Consider the following 14,261-nt stretch of genomic DNA (forward strand, 5'->3'; position numbering starts at 1 on the left):
TTTTATCGGCTCTATTGGCCTTTATTTGATAGTGAATTGACGAAACGGTGTGTAATGAGGGAAGGAGGAAGATATGCGGCAAAGGCCACCAGGCTGGGAATCGAACCTGCGACAGCCACGTGGAGGACTAAGGCCTCCTTATGTGACTTTTCTTTTGACTTTTCTTTTTTAAAAGAGGAACTGTTTCGGGAAATTTCCAATCTTTGATTATCATACACAAGTGACCGCAGACTCACAGCAAAGGTTCTCTATGAAAAGGCAATAGTTAACGCTGTCTCTGAGCATCATAACAAATATTCATTATAAAGCCACCTTAACTGTATCTAAATGTAAAGCAGTTTCAATGGTATCTGCATTGAAACTGCAACTTTTAAAAACTGGGTTATACATTTTATTTGCAAGCTGATCCATGCCTAGTAAGAAGATTGGTGAAAGTTGCATTAAACTGTAAATGTAAAGGTAGGTATTTGCCTTTCATCCTTCACATCTGAACACGCAGTGCTGTGTTAGCACAGTGGTACACAGCACCCCTCCGTCTGAAGGACTTGTCTGTCTGTCAGCTCAGCTATACCTGAAGCTTAAACCTTTACCACCAAACAAGTAGTGTGTGGCAGCTCCTACAACAGTTAGCATTTCTTATAAATGTAACAAAGTGAGCCCTCCTGTGTTTTGTCAGTTGTGATTTACACCTTTACTTTAACACCTAAAGCAATGACAGAGCATACTGTATTAGAGGTCAAAGAACGAATGGGAACCTATATTTTAGACACCAAACACAAATCATATTTCCTACTTCTACAACCACTTAGGGTGCTGTTTCTGTGTGAATTGCATTGGAGTATAAAGGAGGTGAAGGAACTGCATCAAAATCTTTTGAGTTGGTCCAGACTGACTTCTCATGACTGAATTTATAATAATAATAATAAAAATAATCAATTTTATTTATAATACCCTTTATATCTCAAATTGAAATCTCAATGGGCACATTCACACACTGATGATGGCAAGCTATTGGATTGTAGCTCCAGCTGCTCTGGGGCAGTCTGACAGAAGCTGCAGAAAACCCTCAATTTATCAGACTTGCTTCTGGTTTTTATTTAAGCTAATTTATGTATTTGCAATGTTTTTCTAATTTATTACGATATTTTCACATTCTCGTTTGTGTGATCTCATCATGGGAAACTTGGATGTGGATGTACTGCATGTTTGAAAACTGCCGCCAATTGGCATACCCCAGCAAATCTTGGGTGTGTGTGTGTGTGTATGTTTGCATGTGGCACATGCAAACGTACATGCGTACGGGTTAGGCTATGATTAAGGCTATGATTAATTAGGAAAATAATAGTACTGGTTAGGTTTAGGGAAAATGTCTGGGTTAGGCATGAATGCATTTACTAAAATTAATGGAAGTCTTAATATGGGTAGAAGTACAAAGGTGTGTGCGTGTCTGTGTGTGTGCGTATTGGCAGTGAGCAACTCGATCTGCGATAAGAAGAAAAAGTAGAGGAATGAATGAGGAGAGAAGAAAAATAAATGGCTTGGCACTTCCCTTTCCCATTTCCTCCTCTCTGGCTTGTACTCTAATCTCAGTGTGAATGCTGTTTTAGCACTTTTCATCCCCGCTCTGGTATTAGCTTGTTTTCCCTTATTACAATCGTTACTTCCTCCATCCGTTTTTGCAGGGATGTCTGTCTTGCATCTTGCTTACCTTTGCGGGACTGATCCCACTTTTCTATGTTTCCTTTTCTTTCTTCCTTTCTGTTATTTTCCATCTGACATATTTTTATCAAAAATAATCCAGTAACAAAATAAAGTAATTCATCATTTAAAATATTTCTTTAGTTTAAGAGTTTATGAAATTTAAAAGCCTCAAACGACAATAAAATGTATTTTTGTGGGTTTGCTATGTGATCTTTGTAGTAGGGTATAGAAAAGTTTGCATTCAATGGGAAAAATTGTTTAAAGTATGGTGTTTAACTGTGAGAGTGACTGACAACATCAAAAACAGACCCAAGAAAAGAGAGAAAATAGAAAGCACTTTATGGCTGTGAAGGGTTGTCGAACTTTGTCTGAACACATCCTTTTAAGATGTCTCATAGTGACTGGTGATCTTATGACAATCGTACCAAACTCTCAAACTGTGACAAGATGCTTTTAGGGCATTGTAACTTTTAGGTGTGAAACCACCCAAAAACAATTAAGGCAGCACTTTAAAAGTGAAAACAAGTTATGGAAAATGTTATATGTTACTAAATCTTTGATTTTACTTCTAGACTGAGCACAATCACTGTAAGCAAAGTCTTGATTCCAGCATATTGTTAATTTATGACATACATTCTGTATTAACAATAGTAGAGAAGTCAGGCTACTTTTATTTCTTTTATTTTGTTTTATTACGCTCTCATATGTTAATGTTGAAACCAGCAGCTTTGAGAGCTGTCCATTGGAACACCTGCATACAAAAGACCTTAAAATAAGTTAAACTTTATTTATATGGCACCTTTCAAGATAAAAATCACAAAGTGGTTCAACAAACAAAATAGCAAATACACACAACAAATTTAAGCAAAAACTGTTTTAAAAAGATACGTTTTCCTTTCCTTTAAAGGAAGTCCACTGATCTGAGAGTTGGAGGAAGGGAGTTCCAAAGTTTTGTAGCCGCAGAAGAACAATCTCTGTCTCCTTTAGTTTTTAGTTTTGTATGGAGGCAATCACAGATCTTGATCATGGGACCTCAAGGCCCTAATGAGGGTGTTGAATAAAATCTCTGCAGTCTACTTATAGCAGCATATATAGTATTCTTCTTGGATCTTTGGTACAAATTCATATAGTCTGTAGCTAGGACAACAGATATATTCCATTTTGCAGCTTTGGAAGAGATAATATTTCAAACATAAGTTACATGTCATTAAAAAAGTGATCCCTTGTCTGCATCAGCTACACAAGTTCTGCTTGTTGATGACTACAACATGGAATCTGTAGTTACATCTAAGCATTGTATATGTTATCTATCAGTACAACAAATCCTTTGACTAATGCAAAACTGGTAAAAGCTCATATCCAAGACTGGCAGAGAAAAAAAAAAACAAACCGAGCAAAGAAAACAAGGACATTTTTTTCTTAGTTGTAAAGATGCTTGGTAATAAAACGAATAGCCTGTTTATTTCTCTTAAAGGGTTTCACATTCGGTAAATGTAACTGCTGTTTTTGTGACGCTGCTTCTGTGCACTTGTGCAGACCCCTAACCTAGACTCTGTTGTCAGGACAAACTTCATAATTTATTCAAAATATTTTTATTATTTTTTTGTGAAAATACTCACCCAGTTGACACCCTAATAGGCTGGCATATTTACTGCTAAATGCCACAACAAACAAGAGTAGAATTCTCTTCCAAATTAAGCCTTTGATGACCTCTATTCATTCCACTACTTTATAATTGGATTACATTTGGAAGTGTTTTTTAATTGTAGCATAGCCTTATTAGAGTTAGATTGAAAATAGGAGAGGAGCACATTGTAAAGACGTGGTTAATTAAGACATCACAGATAACCTGTGGTATCTTAACTAACAAGTTACAGGCCAAGCTACGTTTTGGGCTGTAACTCCTTTAGTTATCATTAATTAAGTTTAAAAGCTAGTCCCACCAATTAATAGACCACATTCTGAAAATAAATGCCTCATGCAAAGCTTTAGGAAAGTATATGAAATGATGACCTACAGAAAACTGTAAAGTTCAAGTTAAGTTTCTGAGAATCAAAAAGACTTTATGATCAAACTGATTCTTTTGGTTTCAACTCTTGTAAACAGTTTGTTGATCAGTAAAATCATCAATCAGAAGACCATAAAACTGGCCTCATACATTTTTAAGTATGTCCAATGTAGGAATTTGTACTAAATAGAGATTTTTGAATTAAATTCTCAAATCAGACATCCAGCCTTGCTACATCATAGACATGATTCTGCTTTGCGGGTAATGTGATAAAGTTGTATTGATAAAGATGATTTTTTTTTATCTAGAAGCAAACACCATATACTGTAGTCATAGTTACATTATTGGCTCCCCTTTTAAATATGTATGAAAAGCCAAAAGAAATTAATAATGAATTGTATTATCTCACTCTGTAAATATAAAAGAAAAGCCAACCTTTTGTTTACTGTGGAAAACGAACGAAAACACCAACAGAGGAATAGTAAATAGCCCAACTGTCAAAACCTTGTACATCCTTTTTTGGACAATTGGGCAGCACTTATTTTTTCCAATAATCATTTTCTGAGGTTTTGCCTAAGTCCTTGCCTCTTCCCTATTTAGACTGTTTTCTTTATTGTGGCAATTCAGTGTCAAGACAACATTCAGCATTCAGTCTTACAAATGCACTTAGAGAAAGAGGGGGATATTGGCTAAAAACACACAGAGTGATGACAAGGGGAACCAAAAAATGTCTACCATTAACAAATGAGATAAAACAGTGAATCTAGTAGCAAGCTGTGAAATCCTTTTACCTTTTCTTTCACCACTATGTTGAATTCTGACTCCGTCTTGTACACATTTAGGCTTGGATAGCAGCTAAAAAGCCATAGGCTGGAACGCCTCATTCTGGAGAGATTAGACCCTGAGGCAGATATGCTGCAAAGATCACAGCGTATATCCCAAAAAGCTTTGGGTTCCCTCGGGACCCCCTGGAGGAGACAGAGTGTGTAGAACGCATGGAATAGTCTGTTTAGTGTACTATTATGGGGGTGTGGGCAAAGAAGACAAGAACGCTGTAAAAACTGACACCCCGTTAAGTTTAAATGCACTAATTTCATGTCTAAACTCTGTTTATGAATTTTTTTACACAGAACTTTTGAACATTTCTGGTTTTTCAGTACTTGTAAATTGTTTTGTTTTTAAGTTTGTCAGCACTCGTATCTGAAAGTTTACATATAATTTTTAGGCAGCTTTTGAACTTTAGTTCTTAAGCTAAAGAACTTAAAATTAACTACATTGAAGAGGTAAAAAGACAGGAAAGTAGATAGTTGAACATTAGCATGTTTTTATTGAAAAGTTTATCTGTCTACATCTGTTCCTCAAAAAAAGCAACAATATTCTTCGGTCATGAATCAGAAGGCAATTCTATCAAATGATGGGTGGCGCTATTTTGTGACATTTGGCTTGACTATCTTCACAAAATGACAACATTGTAATAAAAATGTTTTTGTCACCTCATGTGTTCATGCAGCACCGATCCATTTGATCTGAAAGTGGCTAGTAAAAGCAAACTCTGGTCTTGCAGATAACACATCCAAAAATCCAAATCAAAAAGGATCAGGATGTTTGGCTTGTATTAACCTGTAATGTTTCTTCATTAATAATTAAAAACTAATCTACAAAGTAAAAGACTGACAAAGTGAAATGGGAGGGAAAGGGGGGAATAAACTAAGCCACAGACATCCTTATGATCAGCTGCTTACCAAACTGGTCTTTTGGCATCTTACTGTTTTAATAAAAAGAAGGAATACATGTTGATGGTTAAGCTGATTGACGGTCGATCTTCTGCAATAAACTACACATATCTCAACAGCAGTAATGGGTAAACTTGTTATTGTACACAAGCTCCACTTTATGCCATCTTTATGATCATTTTATTCATGCACTGTATGAGGTGGGTACATAAAATCTTCTGTTATTGTACCTTCACGAAAGAAAATTCATGTATTCTATTATCTTGCTTAAAATGTTTGTCTTCTAGCACCCCCTTATAGCAAAGCCTTACTTTTTTTAATCTTTTGCAAGTCCTCCAGCTCAGCAAGGAAGAGCTGGTTAAATGAAATCAAGAAGGGAAACAAAGTGGGCTGTAAGGCTCTCAGAGAGCATGAAAGCATTAGAATGAATGTTTTAGGGGCAATTTGGAGCAGGAGAAATCAGAGAGATGGCACTCTGAAGTGGAGGGAGATGAAGGAGGATGAGGTGCAGAGGAAAGGAGGGAAAAGAGGAGAAGAGTCGAAATTGGCTCTCTCCACCGATGGCAGGGATGAGTAATGATGACACCCCTGAACTTAAATGTGGTGTCAGCATTTTTACATGGACTCCACACACAGATACACTTGCAATACTCTCACAACCATCATGCCAGACCTCCACACATCTACATACACATTTAAAGGTCTGCAAAAACTGATGATACACTGATGCACACATCCGTCCAAAGCATCCAGAGAAGAGGAGCTGTGTGAAAGTGTGATGATGCATCATTTTCTTAAGCACTTCTATCCGTCTCCTCTTCCTCACCATGAAACTCCGTCTCTACTTAACATCCTTAAGTTTAAGGAGGATGATGGCAGCTCACCTTAGTTCAAAGTTTGTGTCTACAGGAGCAGATGTGCTTTGAAACTATCGGGGCGTTTGAATTGTGTGCACACAAGAAAATATTCCCTGAGATAACCAACACACCAGTATTCCAGTCACATCTGCTGACCATTCTCTTTATTTTCCAAAATGATTTGCAAAATAAGATAAAAGGAAATGTACCCCTTCCTGTTACCAATTTTGTAATAGATATGTCATTACTCAATATAGCAGCATCATGGAGGTCACAACCTGAACACACATCGTTTAGCATCAACAATGCCACATTCATGATAAATAAAGAGAGTGGATAATAAATGAGTTCAGGAACACCACAGAGATCATTAAATGTGCTATTCAGAGACAGCATTTTCTGAAGAAATTGAAACAAACCATCTTACCTCACTGTATACTCCCGTCATGCTACAGAGTGACTTCTGTTTTAGCATGGTACCATTGTTGCAATATGACAAACAAGAGGGCCCTGCAGACAGATAGTGAAAGGAGCTGAGTGGGTCAGTGCAGTGTGTGTACAGAAAGTGTTGCAAGAACAGAGGTGAGAACATTTAAGACTGTTTCCACCTTCAGAAACCTTTTGAGCTATTTCCATCAAACAAACCCCATGTGTTATTGGGGAAATTATGCTATGTTAAGCTGGATCAATGTGGATTAGTCTCATATAATATCAAATTACTCAGTTAAAATAAATCAAAATTAACTGGAGGCATGATTTTGTCCTTTAATCCTATCATACCCAAAGTTTTATGCTCTTGAACACTGAAGATTACATAACTTCATGGTCACGTTTATAACTGTTTTGAATAGATCTGGAGTCTAATTGAGGACATTTTGAAAATGACCGAAAGGAAAACATATAAAATATATGAAAGGTAAAATCTGAGCAGTCCTTATCCATTGCACTAATACACTTTTAGCCTCAAGTTGTTCGAATCCTGAACTGCTGTTAAGATTGTGCACTTTATGCCATTGGAGTTAATTTGTTTTATCCATCTTGTATTTTTAGATGTTTTTAGGGAGTTTTGTGTTAGTCAATTGGATTATTTATGTAATTTTGTTGTCATACAATCAAGTAAAAAACTGATTTGCTTTGATTCAGAAGCCAAGCATTCTAATGGGAATTAGGAAAGTTGATAAGGTTTTTATTTTGTTTGTTTTCATATGTATATACAGTATATATATATACAATATATATATATATATATATATATATCATAAGTGTATCATAATTACGGATTTATTTGAAATCCCACTCTTGCACAAACTTGTATATATATGGTACAGATGTAGCATTGACCGAGGGAGTGGCTAACTAAAAATTAGTCTTTAGAGATAACGGTAGAGATAAATAGGTCAAACAGTGAACAAACTCTGATCCACTGGTGGTATTCCTACATTTAATTTTATTATATCTGTAACTATATAATTTTTTTTGTCAAAAAGCATGACACCTCTTTGTTTTTGAAACTTAAATCTAATTTGCAAACAAGTTTTAGTCTCTTCTTTTGGGTTTTGGGAAGGTATTCACATTGTGATGACAGGAACACAGCATGCATTTGGAATTTTGTCATTTGAAATGCAAGGACACCATTGGCTTTCAAGAAGCAGTTGCCCATATTTTTTTTTAATAATGTGACTGGTTTTTACCTTTTGATTTGTGGTATGATAATACTTTACTTCTACATTATGTCATGGGGAGTAGCAACCATGATTTGGTACATATTTAAGGTGCTTTTAGAAATAAATAAAATGTTCAAATTTCCAGAAAAGCAAGTCTTACTATGTTATATTTATGAGCTAATTTATTAAAGTTCAAAAAATAATGTTTTATCAATGGCATTAGTCACATTTCCCAATTTAAGGCACTCGGTTGCAAGCTTACAGACCTTTTTCAGGGCAGAACTTTTAACACGCCACAGCAGGAACATCCCGAGTTGAATTAATAAAATTAATGAGAGTTCTGTTCCCTGCGGTGTTCCAGTTTACCACGGGAACCAACCAGCATGAACAGCAGCAGGTGCTCCCCAATGTGGAACACAGCCATCATAAATCCACCTGTGTATTTTCTCATGTGAACATCTGTCACTTTCCCTAATTTAAGTAGGCAAAGAAGTGAGAGCACTTTGTACAGGGCGCTCCACAAGATTTACATTCTACTGTGCAGCTTCACTTTGAGTCAGTATCTTGAAACAAAGTTTGGTTTTTTTTTGTTTTGTTTTTTTTGAAGAAGGAAGATGTTTCAAATTTGTACTGCTTGTACTGTATGATACAAACTATTATAATTTAACAAACATTGTTAGTGGATATGCATAAAATTGAACAGAAACTAAATCAAATCTAGCTGATAATGTAAGCCTTTTCTTTAATAACCACAACCAAGTTGTGCTGTTAATAGCCATCATCTGCCTTGGGACGCTGTAGCTCAGCTACCAAGAACATTTAGCGTTAGCAGAAACGCTAATGCTACACTAGCTAATCTAGATGCAAACTAAGATTCTTGCTTTAAAGCTTAAGCTTTCTCAACCACAAGTGCTATTGCCATTTGATATAAGTTGATATATTGATTTAGGTGGGCTGATAACTACACTATTAAGAAAAAAAAAATTAAACAGTAAAATTTATACCTTGAGCTTCAAGGTCCTAAGACTAAACTGAAAAAATAATTATGAAGGTCTATTAAATTATAACATTTTAGGAAAAGTTCTTTTTTTTAAGTGCATTGATTTCTTTGTTGGGCCATTTACATATGTGCTTTTGTTTTCAACCATTTTAGTTTCAGTCCTCCATTCAACACAACCCAGTCTTCAAAACTAACCATGATAGATCTTTCTCTTTTGCCATATGCAAGATTCAACAAAAACTGTATTGAGAAAACTGGTAGACGCACAAAGTACATTTTTTGTACCATTGCAACTCCAGTGAGGACTGTGTTCTCCTGCAATAATAAAATGACTCCACATGGTTGTTTCATTTTTCCCTGCTTCTCTCTCTCATCTTCGTCTTAGATTCACGAAGAGCAGAGCTCTTGGGCCCACCATGTGAGTTCTGTGCTGTGTTCATGCACACATCTCAATAGAGACCTAATAGCTTCATAATAAACCCACACAGTTTTAAAGGGAGCTGAGCTGTAGCTCAGAGCTCTGTGGTATGCCATCTATGCTATCAGAGCTATGTGGTATGCCATCTATTTGCGTTTTTAAAGTACTTCCTACGTTACTTTTAGATGTATGTCTCTATAGTATTTGTACTTCTGATGTTTGTAGCATTTTGTTTGTTTTTTGCGCATAACGTACCTGTTTCTCCTGATATCAGCATCTTCCTTCAGAGACTTGGATAGGACTGAATAATTCAGAGACCACATAAAAACAAATCAGCAGTTGATCTGGATGAAAAGAATCACAGTTCTATAGATAAGCGATCAAAACAAATCCCTTTTTATAATGACTAAAGGCAGAATGTTATAAGTCTTGTTCATTTTACCTGTTTCAATTTAAGACATTTTAATGTAAATTTACACTGTGTCAATTCAATTAGCTAAATTTATTGAAAGAGTTGAACAGAAATTAATGTCTAAAAGCAACTGATGAAACATCTTTAAAAAAGAATAGATCAACATTTAAATGTGAGATCTTTTTAAATGTTTAATATGCCTTGCACTGGAAGGAAACTTTACACAGCTGACAGCACAGTACCCCCAAAGTGACAAGCTAGACAAGATGTGCAATATCTTTAATATCAATTTCACATCATATATGTTTTTGCTTTGTGAAAAAATAGTTGGTGTAAGGAAGAACTCACTAGAGAATGAGATTGTTGAACTAATTTTCCTCCTCAGAGACTACATTCACTGGCCATTTTATTACAAACATTGGTTGAAATGCTTGTGTTAATTCCCACACACAAAGACACACACAAGTGAGGTCACCCCTCTGTCCGAACTGAGAAGGCAGTGCGACCTGGGATCCAAAGGTGTCCTTCAGACCATTTGATGCAGCTATTTCAGTTCAAGCAGAAGCCACAGAAAGGGATTTGCCTGACACTGTCAAGGTTGAGCATGCAGTGGAGTCGTTGATGGAGGAGCTTCCCACAACTCCAAGGAGATGTGTGAAAGTGACATACAGCCAGAAGAGATGGAAAGGAACTCCATATAAGGCATGCAGTGGATCCGGACAGAAACTCATATCTTATTCTAGTCAGAGACTGTTCTCAGTTTCTTACAATTCTCTGTAACCCCTTTTCATGTTAATCATGCATATTTACTCATACAAAAGATTAAAACATTAATGTTCACTCAGTCCTTTTCAGCTAGGATTTTTGGTGTCATTTGGTTTTCTATTTGATGCTGCATGATGTCTGTTAGGAGATTTTTGGATGTCATGGAAAGTTTTTCTGAATGGATTTTCTTGAGATATTTGAACCTGTGACTTTTTTAAAACTTTTAATAAATTTTTTTTCATTTGTCTTTTTATAACCACACATCCTTTCATCTGAGAGTTTTTGTGTGGTAACTGTCCTTCAATTTACAATGCAAGTTTCTGACTGAGTCATTATTAAACTTTCATTCCAATTTTCCTCGTACATTAAAGGGTCAAAAGCCGTTGAGTAGCCTTGTATTGATAATGAATCCCACCTGTTCCAGGGAGCTTTTTTTTAAAAAAATTGATGCCCTTCTTGTGTAAGTCTAGAATATCTGTGACTAGATGAGTGAGTGTTGACTGCAAAGCCTTTCAAATTTATGTGATTAACCATAGCACACAGGGTTACATTTCACAGCAAGGAATAGTCTTGAAACTCAGTGTTTCGGCTGTTCTGCTGTCTTCTGAAAATTTGTTCTAGATTTTTGGAGCATTGAAACTGAATGCTGCTTCTCTATGTTTGGTTCTGATTTTGGTGATGCAGAGTAAACTTGAACCAAAGAACCTGAGTTTATGTGGAAGGTTGATCCAAGGAAACAGGTCAACATGGATACTTCAAGATCTGTTACTTGACTTTGTGTCTACATTTTTCCGGTCAGAGGACATGGTAAAGAAATCCATGACAGCTCAAAGTCAGAGCTCCTGTCTTGTTCTATGATTCAGGTTACGGCTTCCACTATTATTCCTTGACAACACACCAAACTTCATTTTACTACTGTTGAACAAAGTAGAGTATTTACATATTTCTACCCTTTTTTTTGCAAACAAGCATGTAATTTTGACTGATATAAAAAATGTGAGTAGATAATTAAACCACTGTTTAATACAGTGAGGGTGGAAATGCTTTACAAGTTAGAAAATTCTACAAGTGCATAATGACAACTTACCACAGGTTTCTGCATTTTAATACCAACTTCAATATGTTTTTTTTTTTTTTGTTCATTTTGTTTGGCTTGGTTTTACCTTCCACTTCGGTGGAGGGTAAACACAGTAGTGTTTTAAAGTAAATATGTTTAAGGGAAATTAGTTTATTTTTCCCCACTGATTTCTTGGCAAAAAAATCATTTTTTTTTATTACAGCAATGTCTCCTTTATTAAAGTTAAATGTCACAGCTAAATGTTAGTCACTGATACAAGGTTGTTTTGTGTGAAAGAATAAATAGCTTTTTTCTTTGTGCAGAAAATGCTTCTCCCTTTTCTTTCTTCTATCAGCTTAAATTTCAGCCTCACATTGTTTTGCTTTCTAACTCACTGACTCTGGTCTCTCAGAAAGTGATGTGCCCTTTAGTGTGGGAGAACATCTGCTGATCCACTGCTGTCCATGCTACCGTGACTGTTGCTCCTTTGTTCTCTTAATGTTGAGTTAACGTCTTCAATGCATCGGATAGCAGTTCACATCACACCCTGGGCACACAATTCATCATTTGACTTCTAACTCACTGGAAATCAGTGCAATCTACAACTTGGCCCTTCGGGTTTGTTTTGGACCTGTCCCCTGTTTATATAAGCATAATTCTGGAAAAATCTGAAGGTGAATATTTGTCATGAGATGGTTTCAGAGTAGGAATATACAGTATGGTGCGATTTTTGTGTCTCCAAGTTGAGCAAGCAGCAGCCAATCAGTATGAACAATCTGTGCACGCAGTGAGAGTGATCTCAGCGTATATATGTGAACAAACAATAATTTGATTTGTGTGCATTTAAATTACACAAACGCTTGCTCAATAGTGCTCTGGCATGCGCTCAATTCTGACAATTCTCACATAGCCTGCTCTCTGCTCACTTGTGGCTCAGGCTTTTACATACAGTTTAAACCACATATTTATATACATGAATAAAAAAAAAAGACAAAAAAATGTTCTCACTACCTGAAGTTAAATCAGATAAAGCTTTTCTTGTTTTAGCTTAGTTTGAATTACCAAAATTATTCCTTTTTGCTAAATCAAATATGTGTAAACTTCTGACTTTGAGGAAAGCTACAAAAAAAATTCTAAAAAATGTTTTCTTATGAATGATTGTTTTTAATTTCAACTCAAGCAGTATTTCCTAGGGGTAACCTACAAATTTGCATGTGATTGGCTTGTGGCTTTGTTCATTTATAAACAACTAAAGAGTTTTTTTTTATGTTTTCTTATGTTTTGTGATGTTTGTGTGACATCACCAAACACAGGGACCACAAAAAAAACAAAAAAACATTTGTGGCCGCTTGATTTAGCTGGAGATCAAAAAATGTCTAGTGCAGTATCAGATTCTTGGAAAAGCCATAATGAAGTGCTATATGCAGTATATTTCCATAAATTAATGAAACATACAGTAGATGAACAATAATGTGATGAAGGTATTAGAATCTTGCATCAAGAAACCATTTGACAAACTTTGTATTTATCTCAGGTTCCTATAACAATAAGAAATCACTTTCAAGAATAATTCAAGACAGTTAAATTAGCTGTTAATAATAAGCCAACTCTGTAATGACAATGGCACTCAAACAGGTATAAAATAATCTTTATCTATCTTTGCAGACCTTACCTCATGTTTGTCCATTGCTCTCTAACCCAGAAACCTTAAATGATTCATGTTCAAGTGCACCCCAAGCCTTTCTTGGCTTTCTATATGCAGCCTCCATCCTGAGCTCATTACAGCTCATATTTCCTTCCACCTTCACCGACTCCTCACCATGAATCCTTAACCAGGTGCTGCCTCATTCTCCTCCATTTCTCACGATGTAAAGCCGGCCCCGTATTGAGTTAAAGCCGAGTCACAGACAGGTCATTTCTCTGTTTTCTGGCGAGTAAGTTATTGCTAAATAACCTGCTATGCCCTTACTCCATCTTGAAACTGCTTAATGATGCAGTCCCAGTCCCAGTATGAAACAGCAAAAAAAAAAAAAAAAAAAAAAAAAAAAATATATATATATATATATATATATATATATATATACACGTGTATATATAGGGCAGAAAACTATAGCAAAACCATGCTTTTTAATCTAATCTTTTTATTTTCCTTTTAATTTAGGGATTAATATTGCACAGTGGATTAGCTTAAAGACATTTCCTTTAAGTACTTATTCAACACTGGTAAAGGCAATTTTTTAAACTGTTTTTAACCACTTTTCAAGTTATTATACTGAGCTAAGCTAAGTGTAAAAACACAATTTAGGGGCAACATTTAAATGACTTGTGCCACTCAGAACATGAACTTTTTAAGCATTTTTACCTCATCTTATGTTGATGGCAAACATAAAAATAATTGTTGTTTATTGGTTGCTATTAACAGAGAGGATGACCCTCCTTACCAATATGTAGGCTAAGCTATTGGAGCCATTGGCATATTCCTGTATATATTTTTATATATTTTTGTCTTGTCTGTTGATTATTTATTTTTATTTTATTCTGGAATAGACAAAAATATTCAGCCATAACTATGCTTGAAGCTTGTGGACAATTGCAAAATGTGTGGGGTTAAGATACATTTAGCCAAATGGTAATGGTGGTTTATAT

General features: G+C 35.6%; 1 protein-coding gene across 2 annotated transcripts in view; it reads left to right on the forward strand.

Moving 5' to 3' along the window:
- The window catches only part of clstn2 (calsyntenin 2), a 283,647-nt gene that overhangs the window by 200,658 nt on the left and 68,728 nt on the right, over nt 1-14,261 (forward strand). The gene's annotated exons all lie outside the window — the stretch shown is intronic.

Source organism: Xiphophorus maculatus, chromosome 18 (assembly GCF_002775205.1).
Source record: "Xiphophorus maculatus strain JP 163 A chromosome 18, X_maculatus-5.0-male, whole genome shotgun sequence".
Taxonomy (NCBI): Eukaryota; Metazoa; Chordata; class Actinopteri; order Cyprinodontiformes; family Poeciliidae; genus Xiphophorus; species Xiphophorus maculatus.